We start from the raw sequence: 17,899 nt of genomic DNA, 5'->3' as shown, positions 1-17,899 counted from the left end.
TTTTTCTTTCCAAATGAGCGCACTGAAAAAGGCACATCACTTACATCGCTCACAACCCGCCAAAAGCTCAAACAGATGATACCACCCCCCCATTTTTCTTCTTCCTCTTCTTTATTTGTTTTTTTTTTAACCTTATTTTTTGTTATTATTGTTATTTTTGTCTACTGTTCTGGATTTTTGAGCATTCATAAAAAAAAAAAAAATAATAATAATAATAATAATAAAAGAGGGGGAAAATTCAAAGGGATGATGACATCAGTGGGGCAAGCTATAACACATCGCTGGGCCCTCTGGGGCGTTCTGTCACTACACATCAAAATTTGATTGGCTGATGACACACATCAGTCAAAGTTATGATCAAATGGAAAACGACAGCTTCAGCGGAAGGCCAGCTATATTACTAGTGCTGGTCCATGGAGCTGTGAGGCGTTTTGGTCAGATAGTATGTGGAAAATCCAGCTCAGCCTCACAAAAAATAACCATATTCTTTCTGAAAATATAATTGTAATGTACTGAAATAGACAGTAATTGAATTTAGACAGGTTCAGACACACATTAACTTAATTATTAAAATATATATATTTGATTTTGACAGGGCAAGCAGAGAAGGCCCTAAAGCAGGGATAGGCAACTCCGGTCCTGGAGGGCCACTATCCTGGAGAGTTTAGCTTCAGCCCTCATAAAAACTCACCTGCCTGTATCTATCTAGTAATCCCGAAAACACTGATTGCCTTGTTCAAGTGTGTTTAGGGTTGGAGCTAAACTCTGCAGGAGAGTGGCCCTCCAGGACCGAAGTTGCCTATCCCTGCCCTAAAGGCCCTGACAGCCCACCACTGATTAATCGACACATTTTAAGGAAATAGTGGGTTCACAGAGAATTATCAGAACTACTTCAGTAAGACATATCGTGCTTTACCTGGAAACCTAAAGCTGCACTAGGTATACATCACATATTATCAAAAAAACTTGATATTTTGAGCACTCAATGGAAAATGTACACATAAAGTATCAATCATACTTACAGGTTGTGGTTTGGAGAGCTTGTAATTTCAAAATAAGAAGATAAGTAGTCAGCAAAGATAAAAGCCAAGATTAGAGAAGCAGTGCTTGATAAAATGACATGCACACAATAAAAGGCTTGAATTGTATCTCTGTGGTATCCTTGAACACAGCTTCTTCTCAACATGATGTAAACACACTAACTAGCGGAAGTGTTTGTGGGAAGGTCAGACTCTGTTAGTATTTTGCGGTCAGGCGGGGATTATACAAATGTGTTACCCAGTGATGGATACCGGTAACAGGCAAAAGATTCAAAAATATGACTCATTGAGGTGATTTTGAATCGACTCTCTCTATTGAGAGACAATATATTTATATATCATGCACTTTTTTGATTAACAACTTTGCAGATTGTTTTATTTTGATTAACAACTTTGCAGATTGTTCAAATGAGATATTTAAAAAAAAAAAAAAAAAAAAAAAAAAAACATGACCTGCTCTTTAATATCAACTTGCTGTTATCTCAGACTCTCATTTCAACTGTATTATGCACAGTCTTTACTGTTGCTTTCTTTTGTGTTAACTAATTCACTATCCTGTATGGTTTTCTATTATGCAAAGATTTGTGATTTACCAGTAGGTGCCCTGATGTCATAACCATTTATATCAACAGCAGGCTCAGACACAACAGCTTTCACCCCACTAGGAATATGTGTCATTAAACTTTGACTGATACAACTGATGCAATGTGTTACCTGCTATTTATCTGCAGTGTACTTGTACATGTTCTTTCTACTTTCCAAGTAGCAAATTTGCTGAAAAGTTATTTGCAGAAGTTAACTATTATGTTACTAATCCTGTGAATAGCATCCACCAGTTGCAGCAAGCATTGATTCATCCATTACCTTTCCCAAGCTATCTGATGAATATATAACAATCTGAGCCCTTAATCTTTTTATAAAGGACAAACTAATTAGACTGAAAGGTCTCCTTTGCTTTGATGTACTTAAGAAGAGCCTCACTTCCTTTCAAATTAACACGCACATTTACGTCTTGAAATTTTAATGTTGTCTTATGACAATTCCTCGGCTCTCAATATGCAATCATTGATCCTGTTATTTTGGTGCTGAAGTCCTGTTTTGACATTTACTATCTGATATATCCATTATGTGTAAATGCTCCTCCATTATAGCTGTTAGTTTGACAAAGAATGGCCTGTATTATTGATCCTGAGTCCTAGTAATGTAGGCTTCCATCAGAGATAAATTAATAGAGGTTAAAAAGATGGCAAACAGCACTGCCGCAAGTGATGGTTTTTGATTGCGTCTGAAAGTAATAATGCACAAGCATGGTGGGGTTCAGTCCTCTCTGTTATGATTAATCTATTTAGAGGTCAAACAGATACTTATCTGTGCCACAGCGCAAGTGACCCTGTTTCAACCTTGTCCATCTGTGGTGAAAATCGTCAGCACTTTTTTCATGAGATTGCATCTCTGTGCTTAAAAGAGACTTGTAAAGTAGGTTTTATTAATGAACACCCCTTAAATTATTTATATAATTCTGCACCTATTTACCATATCAGACAATTCTCTTAGACAAATCTCTGTGGACCTGCTGAGAAAAAATTTCTCCCTGCAAAAATCCCTGCAGTGCACCAGGGCAAACATAGCCTTTGCAAAGACTGAAGACTGGGAACTTTCACCAGGATGTGTAACAAAATGTATCGATACATCAAAAATGAATGCCAATAAAGGGGAATAAACTGATATCTGTTTTTATTTTTTATTTTTATTTTTTAGTATTTAATGAAAGCACCTGGATGGTTCAATGAGTTGGTTTAACCAGCCATCCTGTATTTCATGAATAGTTGCATGTCAATTTGCTCTGTTTTGCACATTTAAGTTTGCAATGATTCACATTGTTTCATTCAGGAATGGCCTGTTTTATGATGTTTAATATTTAAAAACTTACATGTTTTTTTTTTTTTTTTATTTTTTTTTTTATGTGCTGACACTATTTAACATATCTAAATATATCTAATCAGCCAATATCAGTTAGTTCTTGTGCAAATTGGTCATTTGTCAAAAAAAAAAAAAAAAAAAAAAAAAAAAGCATGTCTGTGCTCAGGAAGACATAAGAGAAATGTTCACAGTCCTTATTTAGCCAAGTATTTATCACATTTCTTCTGCTCTGGCACATGTAATTTTAGTCCAGTGTAAAACACTGAGCTTGTGAGTGAATCCACAGCTTGGCATTTGTATTCATACATTGTTGATTTTGATCTGATGTTGATTTTTGATTGATGTTGATTTTGTGTAATAACTTTACTGAACCCCCTTACAAGATTAACAAGAAAAAAAAAAAAATACAATGAAAACTAAATCATTATTTGGTTGTATTATTTTTCTAAATGGCATTTGAGGTGACTTTCATCTAAATGTATTCATAGTCACGTTGTTCTTACAAAATCAGGTTGCAAGGTTTAACTCTGCTAATTAGCCCATGCTGGTAGATGCTTTAATTACACTATTGAGTATACAACAAGCATGGCTCAGTCATTTAAATGTAGCCATGTAATCTGACAAAATAAATGTTAGGACTTGAACTTTTCTTTCTTTCACACAGAAATTTGGCAGATATAACATTCAGACCAAAATAGGACATATATAGAGAGTTATATATAATGTATATTTGTGTCTGACTGTTGCTTTACACAAGAAAGTTTTCAGATGACTCAGCATTGTATAATTAATCACGGGTTAAAATATTATTATAATACAGTCCAGTTTTATTTGGATATTTGCCCTCCTACATATCTTAGTGCATCAATTACTATGCCAGAGGCTATAACTAAATTATTTTATATTCGCTGAGGAGGAAGACTTATGATGAGAAAAAAGACCTATCCAACCTATCCCACGACATCAGAGAGGATAAGAGACAGTACTTCAGCAGGATAGCCCACCGATTCAGCGACAGCAGAGACACTCAGAGACTGTGGCAGGGGATACAGACCATTACAGACTACAAGCCCCCACCGCGGACCTGTGACAAGCACCATCTCCCTGCTGAACGAGCTGAACGCCTTCTTTGCTCGCTTTGAGGAATAAAACAGCACCACTGCACAGAAGACTCCACCTCCTCCTGGTGACCAGGTGATGACGCTGACCCCAGACAGTGCGAGGAGATCCTTCAGCAGGATCAATGCAAGCAAAGCTCCGGGTACTGTCAACATTCCTGGGTGTGTACTGAGACACTGTGCAGTGGAACTCACTGATGTCTTCACAGACATTTTCAACATCTCGCTTAGTCAGGCTGTTGTTCCCACATGCTACAAAGCTACCACCCTCATTCCAGTCCCGAAGAAGCCATCTCTATCCTGCTTCAATGACTACCATCCAGTTGCACTTAACACTATTCTCATTAAGTGCTTTGAATGGCTAGTCATGCACCACATCAAGTCTGCCCTCCATCCTCCCTGGACCCCTTCCAGTTTGCATATCGGTCCAACCGCTCGACCGATGATGCCATCACCCCTACCCTCCACTCAGCACATCTGGACAAAAAAGACTCATACGTCAGAATGCTGTTCATAGACTTCAGTTCAGCATTCAACACAATCATCCCTCAACAGCTCATTCACAAATTGGTCCAGCTGGGGCTCAACACTTCGCTGTGCAGCTGGCTGTTCTGACTGGTAGACCTTAGGCAGTACTGGTCGGCTGCAACACATCCAGCACCATCACACTGAACACTGGGGCCCCCCAAGGATGTGTGCTGAGCCCCCTCCTCTTCACTCTGTTGACCCACGACTGCACACTGTCACACAACTCTAACCTCTTTATTAAGTTTGCGGATGACACGACTGTGGTGGGTCTCATTAGCAACAGAGATGAGAAAAACTACATGAGCGAGGTGAGCTGCCTGGCCGGGTGGTGCAGTGACAACGATCTCTCTCTGAATGTGGAGAAGACGAAGGAGATTGTTGTTGACTTCAGAAGAGTGCACACTCAGCATGCTCCTCTGACCATCAACGGTGCGACTGTGAAGAGGGTGAGCAGTAGGGGTGTGCCCAAAGCCGAATACCTTATTCGGAAAGGAACAGATAATGGCTTCAAAAACGAATAACGGATAACGTATAATTCTGCCCGAATATTTGGCTGAGGCTGGAACACTCTGGTGTTTGCAAGGTAACAGGTGAGCCAGGGGATCAGTGCAATATTTTACACAAACCTCCTAAAGTCACACAATAATGAATGTGTGAAGTGAATTAATGTAAACTTTATGAATGAAAAGAGCGCATATCAAACACCGCATTGCCGTTGCCTCTCTGTGCATCGCTCAGAAATCAGAGCTTGGCAAGCGTAATATCAACTAAAATAATACATCATACACATTCTTCTATTTGTGTATATTTAAAAAGCAATGATTTAAACCTTTTAGGCTACGATATGATACATGAATGAATGGAATAAGCACTGCGTGATCACCAACCAAGTGGCCTAATAGTTAGAGAATTGGAGTTGTAACCAGAAGGTCACAGATATGAGTCTTGGTGCTGGCAGGAGTTGTAGGTGGGTGGGGAGTGAATGAACAGCGCTCTCTTCCATGCTCAATACCCATGGCTGAAGTGCCCTTGAGCAAGGCACTGAACCCCCAGTTGCTCCCCGGGCGCTGGATATAGCTGCCCACTGCTCCGGGTGTGTGTTCACGGTGTGTTCACTTCTCACTGCTGTGTGTGTGCACTTGGATGGGTGAAATGCGGAACACCAATTCCGAGTATGGGTTACCATACTTGGCAAATGTCATGACTTTCAGTTTCACTTTCAAACAGCCACATTGCCGTCTCTGTGCATCTCTAAAAAACCAAACCAGCTCTTTGTCAAAAGTAGACTAATAATCAGCTTAGATGCAGATAAATTTCTACTAGGTCTTCATATTTGCTTCTTTATCTTTTGCTGGTTTGCATGGCACACTCACATTTGTTTAGTGAAGTTCAAAAAAAGACTGCTTAAAGAGTTATGCGTAATGAAAAAGTGTGCCTTGAATTAATTCAGTCGTGTTCAGATGATTACTAAATGTTTGTCATGAAAGCTATCTACTTGTATGATTAAATTTATTTTTTAGAAATTAAATTTATACTTTAGAACACCAAATAGGGCAAATAATCTAAATTCTATAAATGAAATAAGCACAAATATAATAGCAGTGTTGCACTTGCCTTTTTCCATGCATTTCCTGGAAATTACTTAAATCAATTTCCATATTTCAAAAATGTAAAGGAACCCTTACTGTTTTAATGAGAAGATATTTAAATATTTATCGGGTCACAAAAGGTCCCCAAAATGGGACTCTAACTCGCGTTCCCCCAAGCACAACTGCACTACATCTTGAAACATTGCCTATAAAAGGGTTTTGTATTTGAGTTTTAGGATTTGTTTGTTAGAAGGTTTTTATATTAAAGTTATTTTTTTAATTAATCATTGAATTTTTTTTTTGTTTTAACTATGAATATAAATAAAAGAAAGGCTGTAAAACCATAGACATAGCGGTCTTAGCAATTATAACTATACAAAGTTCTGTTTCAAGCTCTGCCTACTTCCGGTTTAATCCGAATACAGATACAGATACAAATAATTTTGTGATTGTTACAGATACAAATAGAGATACAAATACTGGCTTCGCTGCACACCCCTAGTGAGCACCCCTCTTTCATTCTTATTCCAAGGTCACCATAGCCATACGGATCCAGTCTGTATCCAGATCAGATGGTATGTCAGCACTTAGAGATGACGTCTACAGCCCTAAATGTCAGCAGAGACCACATCAGCTAGATGTGTCCCAGAGACAGATACTCTGCGAAGAACTCATCACCTCGACAACCATCGGCACAAGACCACAGGAACCTGAAAAGCCCTCTGGACCTGTGTTGCAGCCTGAAATTAAACCATGCCATGCTGTTTTTTTCTTGCTAGAGGAGAACTGGCCCCCTGACTGAGCCTGGTTTTTCCCAAGGTTTTTTTCTCCATTTCTGTCTTCAGTAGAGTTTTGGTTCCTTCCCACTGGCACCTTTGGCTTGCTTAGTTGGGGATGCTTGACTGATTGACACTATTGGAAGAGAGCTGAACTGGATGTTGACATCACTGAATCATCAATGAACTGACTTTAGCTGAAAAATGACTCTGTTATTGTCTTATTGCATCTAATTTGTGCTGTCATTGATGAAAAAAAAAACTGTTTACTTACAGTAGTATTTTTTACTACTACTTTTTTTTTAATATATATGTCTGCTTTGGTGGCGCATCTGGTAAAACGAGTGCACGTGTGGCAGCAACCTGGGTTTGAATCCAGTCCGCAGTGTCTACTTCAGCCAATGTTCAAATGTCTGTGTCTGATGTTCTCTGGATAATTGAGTTGACTGGTATGCCGGGGGTGTTAGTAAAAGGCAATCTTTTAAGCTGTGCCATTATTTATAAAGGTTAATTTATTGCATTAGAAGCACACAATAATTGTGCCATTAGCATACTTTGAATGACATTGCATTTTAAAGTCACTAAAAGTAAGGGATATTATGACCTCAGTTTGTTATTAGTATAATATTAATGTATGTTTAACACTCTTACAGTGTAATTGAATTGCAATGGTAATGTCACCAAAATACATTTGAAGTTTATGCTGAATGAATTCTGCATTTCAAAAATTAAATAAAAGAGTGGACATTTAAAGTGTACTTAAGTATACTCAGAATAGTTCCACTTTACCACAAACAAGTATATTTAATACAACTTTAGTTGAACTTCAGCACTGCTTTTGCACAACTAAAATGCATCCAAGTCCAAGAATAAATGTGTTTAGGCTTCAAAAAATGAAGTTTGTAAAGAAAGAAAATGACGATTTAAAAAATGTATTCAGTGTTTTTAGAGATGTGAGCTCCAGGGAGTGGCTCTGATGGCTCTGTAATGGTTAAACATGAGATATAATTCATTTTGGGTAAATCTAACGGGCAGTCTTTGGTCTCATTTATCTATTATTTGTTCCAGAGCAAATAGTTTTGGCTGAGGGTAAAGTCTCATAATGTAATATTTTATATAACTTTAATACTTTCTATCAGAGTGCTCCCTTTGTACTTTTGACTGAATTGCCTAGCAACTTTAATGATAGCTGTTGTTCTTTTTTATTAAATATTATTATTCAATGAAGATTGTTTTATATAAATAGTAGTAGTATTTAATAATAGTATTTAGTGTTGAGGAACGTTATTTATGTTCGTGATGGTGATTTTAGTTACATTGTTCTACCATTAGATGGCAACAAGCAGGGGTGGACTTAAGCCAAGTTCATGCTACACGACTTAAAACGTCGGCAGACAGCTGTGCTGTTCAGACTACATGACTTCTTGGCTGTCTTGAAGTCATTGTGGTGTTCACACTACGTGATCCACAACAGTGGGTCACACACTAGATGAGCTGACAACAACTGTCACCCAACGTCTCTATCCCGTCCCCCCCAAAAAGCTTTTTTTTTTCACTAAAACACACGCGAGAATTTGAACAGGAATGACATGAAACAACAAGTGAGACAGGAGTTGTTTATTTGAAAATGAACATTGGGAAGAAATTAGTGATGCAAGCTTTTTGTGTGATGATTTGTTCTGAAAAAAAAAAAATTGCTCCATTTCTTGTGTCTAAACTTTTACTTAAAGCCGTGTTGCTGCTGCTGTTTTTCTTCCACTGACCTCAACCCATGCCTTGCTCTCTTATTGGCTGTAGCTCGTCACGACACCTGACACCACTTGATGTTGAGTCGTGTAGCAACTCATAATGTAATAACTGCACATAATGTAAAAACTGCACACAATGTAATAAGTATTACATTATTATTGTAATAAAATATTCATAATGTAGTAATTTTCTCAAAACGTAATAAAATATTGAGCTCATAATGTAATTAGTACTGAGAAATGTATTACATTATAAACTCACCAAAAATATTGTCATATTGTAATATTTATATAAGTATATACTTATACTGGGCTGCTTATACTTTATTATAAGTATAAGGGAGAGACAAAATATCTGTGTATAGAGTGTGTACAGAGATAAATGCCTAAATGAATCTCAGACATGAACATATTTGCTTTGCTTAATCCATTCATGTACAAATTAATTCCAAAAAGAAATATATTTATTTTTAGAATTAATTTATACATGCATGGATTAAGTAAATCAAATATGTTCACGTCTGAGACTAATTTTAGCTTTTATATAGAATAACTAAATTATAGCTGAACTTTAGTGAGGGGACATTGTTCCTCTTAACATCATGGAGAAAAAAAAAAAAAAAAACTTTATTAAAATTCTGAATGCATTACAGATAGTCTAGAATGCGTGCAAAGTGTGCTCCCTTTATAATTTCAAATGCACTGAGCCTGTCACTCATCAAGAGCGCCGTTTACTGAAGTATTTACTTTAACTTCTCAGGTACTGTTCGTGGTATGATGACAACAACAATGGTTACATATAAATATATTTATATCAAAATTATTGCTGTATTATAAAATTATTGCATAATTGTATTATAACAATACAATTGTGTCCATACTAAATTCTACATCCTTGAATTAAAGGTATTTTTTTTATGAACAAATTTGGAAAAAAAATACAGTTTCCAAAGTCTAATGTAGTCTGGGATAGACTGCGTTACTTCCCTCAGGCAACGGCAGCATGCAGCACAAGTTAAACGAACATTTCTTCACTTTAATACAAACATGAAATTTACATCAGAACATGTGTTGTAGGGGCAGCTGTGGCCTAATGGTTAGAGATTTGGACTTGTAACCCAAAGGTCACAGGTTCGAGTTGCGCTGCTGGCAGGAGTTGTAGGTGGGAGGGAGTGAATGAACAGTGCTCTCTTCCACCCTCAATACCCATGGCTATGTTCCCTTGAGCAAGGCACTGAACTCCCATTTGCTCCCTGGGTTCTGGATATAGCTGCCCACTGCTCCAGGTGTGTTCACTTCTCTCTGCTGTATGTGTGCACTTGGATGGGTTTTTTTTTATATGGTGACAAATAAGTACAACTTACAACCACACATAATTTCTGTGCCTATAAGCTATTTCAGCCAGGGAAATCATCAGTATAACAGCCTGTGAAGATTGTGTCAGCTACAATACATGACATTTACCTTAGGAAGATAAAAGTGTCTCTATAGAATCATATCACCAAAATTATAAATACATTATACATTTGTGTAGAATATAAACAAGTTTTTTATAACAACCATTTAAATGATTATCTCAATCAATATATATATATATATATAGATATATATATATATATATATATATATATATATATATATATATATATATTCTGCCAAAATCAGTATTGTTTCTGGTCGGTATTGAAAAGTAAATGTTTTATTTTACACGAAATACAATATTTCCAGAGTTATTAGGTCATGTTTTCTCCTTTTTTTTTCCAAACCGCGACAAGCGCCAGTCTCCCTTTTTAACAGAATGCGATATATCCGCTTAACCAATAACAGCGGACCATTCCACGCACTGTAAACAGTAACAACCAATCACAGCGCACCATTCCACGCACTCTAGACAGTAATGGCGGCGCTTTGAATACACTCCACATCTTATTTTTACTCCTCTACTTTGTACTTTGGAATCAACAAACAAGGGCTTCAGGATAAATCGCATGTGACTGTCTTCCGCATCTCGTCAGTAAAGCCAGTTCTGTGATAAATAGTACCGGTAAATCTCCGTTACGGGCTTTTAGATGGAGCGGCATTTAATACACAGAGCCGTAGATCACTGACAAGCTGCGCTATATCGTATTATTAGATGAATCGCATTCGATTATGGACGTTATATTGCGTACCTTGTCAGTGTTAGTGTTTTTATTAATGGCATTTATGTTTTTGTTTATACAGCACATAGCACTAGTCAGCTAAATGAATGTAACACAGCAAAGATGAATGCACTTTTGGAAGTTGAATATAAGGGAAACGTCATTTTGGAATTTCTGTGGTCTAATGTGATATTGTTAATGTTCTTGTTCAACATCAAATTTTCTTTTATTGCTGTAATTAATTTATAGCATTAACAAGATGACCCGTTGGATTCATTTCGGAAGCGATGATTTATGGATACAGTGCCTGTATATAAGTATTGAATATGATATGATATAATTAGTATTGACCAAGTTCAGAGGCTGTCATATGTGGATGAACTTACTATGTTGTGTATTTTCATCAGTTTCAATATGAAAAATAACTTTCATTTTGATTCAATGGATTTATTGCATTTTGAGAAAAAAAAATATCATGGATTTATTGCATTTTGGGGAAAAAAAATAATACAATTTTATAATAAATCTTTGAAAAAGATTACAGATAGATAAGATTTGTGTGTGTACTATGTATATTTATTATGTATATATAAAGACACGCACACATACAGCATATATTTTGAAATGTTTACATGTATTTAAATGTATACATTTATATTATATTATATAAATTAAATATATAAATGTATTTTTTTTCTTTCATACATGCGTTTGTATTTATATATACAGTGCATATAATTACAATTATTTACAAATATACAAATTACACACACATATATTATGTAAACAAAAACTTTTATTTTGGATGCAATTAATCGTGATTAATCATTTGACAGCACTAATATATACTAATATATATTTGTCTACTTTCAAGACTCCAACTAATTATGCATTAATATAGAAAATTCTAAAGTGTTCACAAACTTTCAAGCAGCACTGTGTATATATATATATATATATATATATATATATATATATATATATTAGGGGCACTTTTCAGAGGAGTCAATGGAGGCAGTGTCTCCTTTCCTCAAAATCAGATGAGAAAATAATATTACAAAAATAAAACAGCACAGATATAACTAAATATGATATTAAAAGTCTAAAAGTCACTAGTTTTTCTTAAGTAACACTGTCTACGAGAGACACCTAAGCTAAGGCTTGCCTCCCTTCGGTCCATAGACTATTTTCAAATGAGAGGAGGCAATGCCTCCATCACGCTATAATTGGATATGATTGTGTGTGATTGGCTCATGCGATAAATCCCGCCTCTTGTTTTCGTGGAAGCTCTAGGTCTGAATAAAGAAAATTATGGTGTTATTGACTAATTATAAAGTAAGTAAATAACTCTCAAGCTTAGATACCACTACTTTGTGTCATGTCAAAATAAAACTTGAAATGGTCTGAAACGTGATGACTGCCTGTAACGACAAATAAGAATGGAAGCAAATGCAAGTGCAATATTATTTTAATGAACCAAGTTCACACAGAACATCAGAGAATAAGCAGAAGGCCACACAGTGAATACAGGGCAGATCTCTTGCGGCCAGGGATCAGACAGCAGGAAAGCATGACGCAGGGACTGAGATGGGCGATCCTGGGGTGAGTGGGGAGGTGAAGAACCAACGGTGAGCACGGGAGTGAATCGATCCGTCTTGAGACACAGGAAACTAGCAAGGACGAAAAGACCAGGCACGAACACGGGAGGCTTCAAACAATGATCTGAGAAACACAAGACGAAAGACAGGGCAATAAATAGGGAGCAGGAAATGAATCGCAGCTGCCGCTGATGGAACAATTGGCGGTCACGCCCACTTGAAACAATCAGTGCAAACGAGACACACATAACCCCACCCACATAAGATCAAAATGAGACAGCAGTTCTACCAACCGTGACAGTACCCTCCCCCCTAGGAATGCCTCCTGGCATTCCCAGACGAACCTACCTGTCGATTGTAATCATCGATAAAGGAGTGATCCAGGATGTCCCTAGCAGGTACCCAACTCCTCTCCTCTGGACCGTAACCTTCCCAGTCCACCAAATTCTGGAATCCACGTCCCCTCCATCTCGAGTCCAGAATACGATTGACCGAATAAGTAGGTTCCCCATCTACGAGTCGCGGGGGGGGGGGGGGGGTTAATACGGGAGTAAAACATGGGTTTGATCTTAGATACATGAAAGATGTGGTGAATTCTCCTGTACGCCAGAGAAAGTTTGAGTCGGACTGTCACCGGACTAATAATCTTGGTGACAGGGAACGGGCCAATAAATTTGGGAACTAACTTGTTAGAAACAGAACAGAGCAGAATGTTCTTGGTAGAAAGCCACACTTTTTGACCCACAACATATATGGGAGGCTTTGACCGGTGGCGATCAGCCTTAGCCTTAGTGCGCGCCCTCACCTAGAGCAGAGTCTCACGGGCTCTGGTCCCTGTGCGGTGGCACCTCTGGACGAAGGTGTGAGCAGAGGGGACCGTGACTTTAGATTCCAGACTAGGAAAAACTGGTGGCTGGTAACCTATACTACACTCAAACGGAGAGAGGCCCGTGCATGACACTGGTAATGAGTTATGCGCATACTCAACCATAGAAAGTTGTTGGCTCCAGGATGAAGGATTCTTGGATACCAGAAATCGCAACATTCTCTCCAAATCTTGGTTGGCTCGCTCGGACTGACCATTGCTCTGGGGATGATAATCCGAAGACATGCTAACCGTAGCTCCCAATAATCTACAACACACTTGCCAGAATCTAGACACAAATTGGGAACCCCTGTCAGAAACCATGTCCATCGGGAGGCCACGTAACCGAAAGACATGATTAATTACAGTAACCGCTGTCTCCTTGGCTGAAGGTAATTTGGGCAAGGGAATGAAATGTGCCACCTTCCAGAACTGGTCCACTATGGTCAAAACAACCGTCATGCCATTAGAGGGCGGGAGGGCGGTAACAAAATTTAGCGCAATTTGGGACTAGGGTCTCGAAGGGACAGACAGCGGTTGGAGTAACCCATCCGGAGGTCGGTTAGACGTCTTACCACTGGCACAAACTGAGCCAGCCAAAATAAATTTGTGAATATCGCGAGCCATTAATGGCCACCAGAATCGTTGCTTTACTAAGCAGCTAGTGTGGTTTACTCCTGGATGACAAGCCATGTTGGAGCAATGACCTCATCGAATAACGGACTGTAACCCCTCTGGACAATCAAACAATAGATTCGGTGGGCAACCGGGCAGAGGTGATATACCTTCTAAGGCCATCTTGACCTTCGATTAGACCTCCCATACGAGTGTGGAGATAACTACTTTCTCGGGTAAAATGCACTCGGGCGTAACAGGGCGTTCAGATGGATGAAAAATGCGAGATAAGGAATCAGGTTTGATGTTCTTGGAACCCGGGCGGTACGAGAGAGAAAAGTCAAAACGTCCAAAAAAAAGTGCTCACCGAGCCTGCCTGGAGTTGAGCCTTTTAGCAGATCTAATATATTCGAGATTCTTATGGTCGGTCCAAAAGATAAAAGATACCCCCGACCCTTCTAACCAATGACACCATTCCTCCAAAGCCAACTTGACGGCCAACAATTCTCTGTTACCAATGTCATAGTTAAGTTTGGCAGGTGATAGACGATGGGAAAAAAGCAAGCAAGGACGCATCTTGTCGTCTGAGGAAGCACGTTGGGAAAGAACTGCACCTACCCCCACCTCTGATGTGTCGACCTCCACCACGGACTGATGTGTGGGATCAGGGGCGACTAAGATGGGAGTCGAAACGAAGCGGCTCTTTAGGTTGGTAAATGCAGCCTCGGCTGTATCAGACCACCTGAACGTAGTTCTGGGGGAGGTCAAGGAGGTCAGAGGTGCGGCTATTTGGCTGAAGTTACGAATTAAACGTCGATAGAAATTGGCGAATCCCAGAAACCGCTGTAGGGCCTCATGGGAATCTGGACTTGGCCAATCTATCACAGCCTTAACCTTGTCAGGATCCATGCGCACTCCCTCAGAAGAGACGACGTAACCTAGAAAAGAAACAGACTGTGCAAGAAAAACACTTTTCTCTGCCTTGACAAAAACCTATTCTCTAGCAACCTCTGAAGCACTCGCCTGACGTGTTGAACATGTTCCTGGAGAGACGAAGAAAAAATCAATATGTCATCCAGCTAAACATATATGAATTGATCTACCATGTCTCTCAACACGTCATTCACGAGTGCCTGGAAAACCACTGGGGAGTTGGAAAGACCGAATGGCATAACCAAATATTCAAAATGCCCTCTGGGGGTGTTGAACATGGTTTTCCATTCATCCCCCTTCCTGATGCGAACCAAATGATAGGCATTACATAAATCCAATTTTGTGAAAATGGATGCTCCCTGCAACCTCTCGAAGGCGTAAATCCAATTTTGTGAAAATGGATGCTCCCTGCAACCTCTCGAAGGTCATAGAGAACCATCCTTCTTACCAACAAAAAAGAACCCCGTCCCCGCAGGAGAAGAGGAAGGTCGGATGAACCCCGTTGCTGGAGAATCAGAAATATATTTCTCCATGGCCTCCCACTCAGGAATAGAAAGAGAGTAAAGCTTGCCTTTAGATGGAGACTTACCTGGTAATAACTCTATAGCACAGTCATAGGGACGATGCGGAGGAAGAGAAGCAGAGCGAGACTTACTGAATACTTCCTTCAGGTCCAGGTACTCCGCGGACACGTTTGACAGAACTGCTGCCTTCTCCTAAAACACAGAACCAGACACAGACGAACAAGCAGACATAAGATATGACTCGTGACAGTGTTCGCTCCACATAGCGATGGAGTTCGAGCCCCAGTCCACCCGAGGATTATGCTTTACAAATCAATGGGTGCCACAGGGGAGTCCAGGAGGAGGAAGGGAATAGTCTCAGTGTGATTGCCGGAGGTGATGAGGGTTATGGGACCAGTAGTAAGTGTGATGTTGTGGAGTTCTTGACCATTTAGATCTTTAACGGAGATCTGGTTGGAGTGAAGCGTGATGGGAAGTTTTAACTGGTGCGCAAGATGTGAGTCCATAAAATTACCCTCAGCTCCAGAGTGCAGAAGTGCCTGACAGGGGTATGTGTCGTTGGCCAATCTCAGTATCACCAGAAGGAGAGTAGACAATGAGGACTTCCTGGCGGAGATCCCACCTGATAGTAGCCTCAACCTTACTACCGGGCTTGATCTTTTACCGGGCAAGAGTGTAAGACATGTCCAGAGCCACCACAGTAAAGTCAGAGTCCACAGGACCTCCGCCTTTCTCTCTCCTCCCGGAACAGCCGAGCTCTCCCCACCTGCATGGGCTCGTGATCGACTACGGGACCGACCGTGTTCTCCGTACTGCTGCCTCGAACTCCAGTGCTTCCGGGAGTGCGTGTGGATTGAGCGTGTTGCTCCAGCTGATCAATGCGGGCATCAACCCGTAGAGCCAAGTCAATTAATCCGTTGAGTCTAGGAGGTAAATCCAGCATATAAATCTCTCTTTGAACACGGTCGGCCAGCCCATGCAAGGACATATCCCACTGTGCCTCCTCGTTCCATTTGCACTCTGCTGTCAGCGTGCGGAATTCGATCGAGTAGTCCGCAATGGAACAGTCACCCTGTCTAAGATCCGCGAGTCTTCTGGCCGCCTCCTTGCCGACTATAGCTAGGTCAAAGACCCTCTTCTTTTCTGCGGCGAGTGCGTGGAACGAGGCGCAGCATGGGTCCCGGTTCTCCCACACCACCGTTCCCCACAAGGCTGCCCGTCCCGTAAGCAGCGTAAAAACAAAAGCCACTTTATACTCCTCCGTCTCGAACGCTCTGGGCTGCAATGAAAAATGCATCGAACATCTGGTAAGGAATGCTCTATAGAAGTTCGGCTCACCGGCATAACTCTCGGGAATGGGTAGGCGGGGATCCGGTCGATGGCTCGTCTCTGGTACAGCGCGGGGAACAGGTGGTGCGGGTAGCACAGCGGGAATGCTAAGTTGTTGGATCTGCTGGGTGAGCCCATACCCCTTGCGTCACAAGCGTTGAACTGCTCATCCAGTGTTGGTAATGCTCTCCTGCTGCTGATCCATCCGGGAGACGCTGTGATGGATGAAATCCGCCAGCGAGGTTGCTGCTTCCATGTATGGTCAGATTGTTCTGTAACGACAAATAGGAACTTAAGCAAATGCAAGTGCAATAGAAGTTTAATGAAACAAGTTCACACAGAACATCAGAGAATAAGCAGAAGGCCACACAATGAATAAAAAGGGATCAGGTCTGGAACCAGACAGCAGGAGAGCATGACACAGGGACTGAGACGGGCGATCCTGGGGTGAGTGGAGAGGTGAAGAACCAATGGTGTGCATGGGAGTGAATCAGTCTGTCTTGAGAGACACAGGAAAGTAGCAAGGACGAAAAGACCAGGCACGAACATGGGAGGCTTCAAACAACGATCTAACAAACACAAGTGTGCTCATTTTCCCTTAATCTGGTCCAATGCTTCAGCAAGGATTGTACGGATTTAGACAGGATCTTCACCTCTGAAACCTGGCCAACAGCTCTTTAGAATAGCCAGGCCACATTGGAATACTCCCTTGTGCTTCCAGGGTTGCCAGCCCACCTGCTTCTATAGCACATCTGCCGGACTTCACACCTCTCTATTCTTGCTTGGACCAATTCGGCAGTCCCACGTAGTACCAGGCTACAAATAGTCGCACAGTTGTCATATTCAGCATCTTCCAGGTCTACCACGGGCTCCCCTGCCAAGGGCTGCCTAGACAAGGCATCTTCGGCATGATTACAATGACCTTGTCGGTATTGGACATCAAAATCAAATGTCGCTAGCTGCGCCACCCACCTTTGTTCGAGGGATCCTAGCTTGGCAGTGTTTAGGTGACATAATGGGTTATTATCTGTGATGACAGTAAATTTGGAACCCAGCAAGTAGCTCCGAAATTTTTCAGTTGCTGCCCACTTGAGACTCAACAGCTCTAATTTCATGCTGCTGTAATTCTTGTCATTCCTTTCAGCATTTCGCAACCTTCGGCTCGCGTAAGAGAT

Source organism: Cyprinus carpio, chromosome A17, assembly GCF_018340385.1.
Source record: "Cyprinus carpio isolate SPL01 chromosome A17, ASM1834038v1, whole genome shotgun sequence".
Lineage (NCBI taxonomy): Eukaryota > Metazoa > Chordata > Actinopteri > Cypriniformes > Cyprinidae > Cyprinus > Cyprinus carpio.
Note: the sequence above shows the minus strand (reverse complement) of the source record.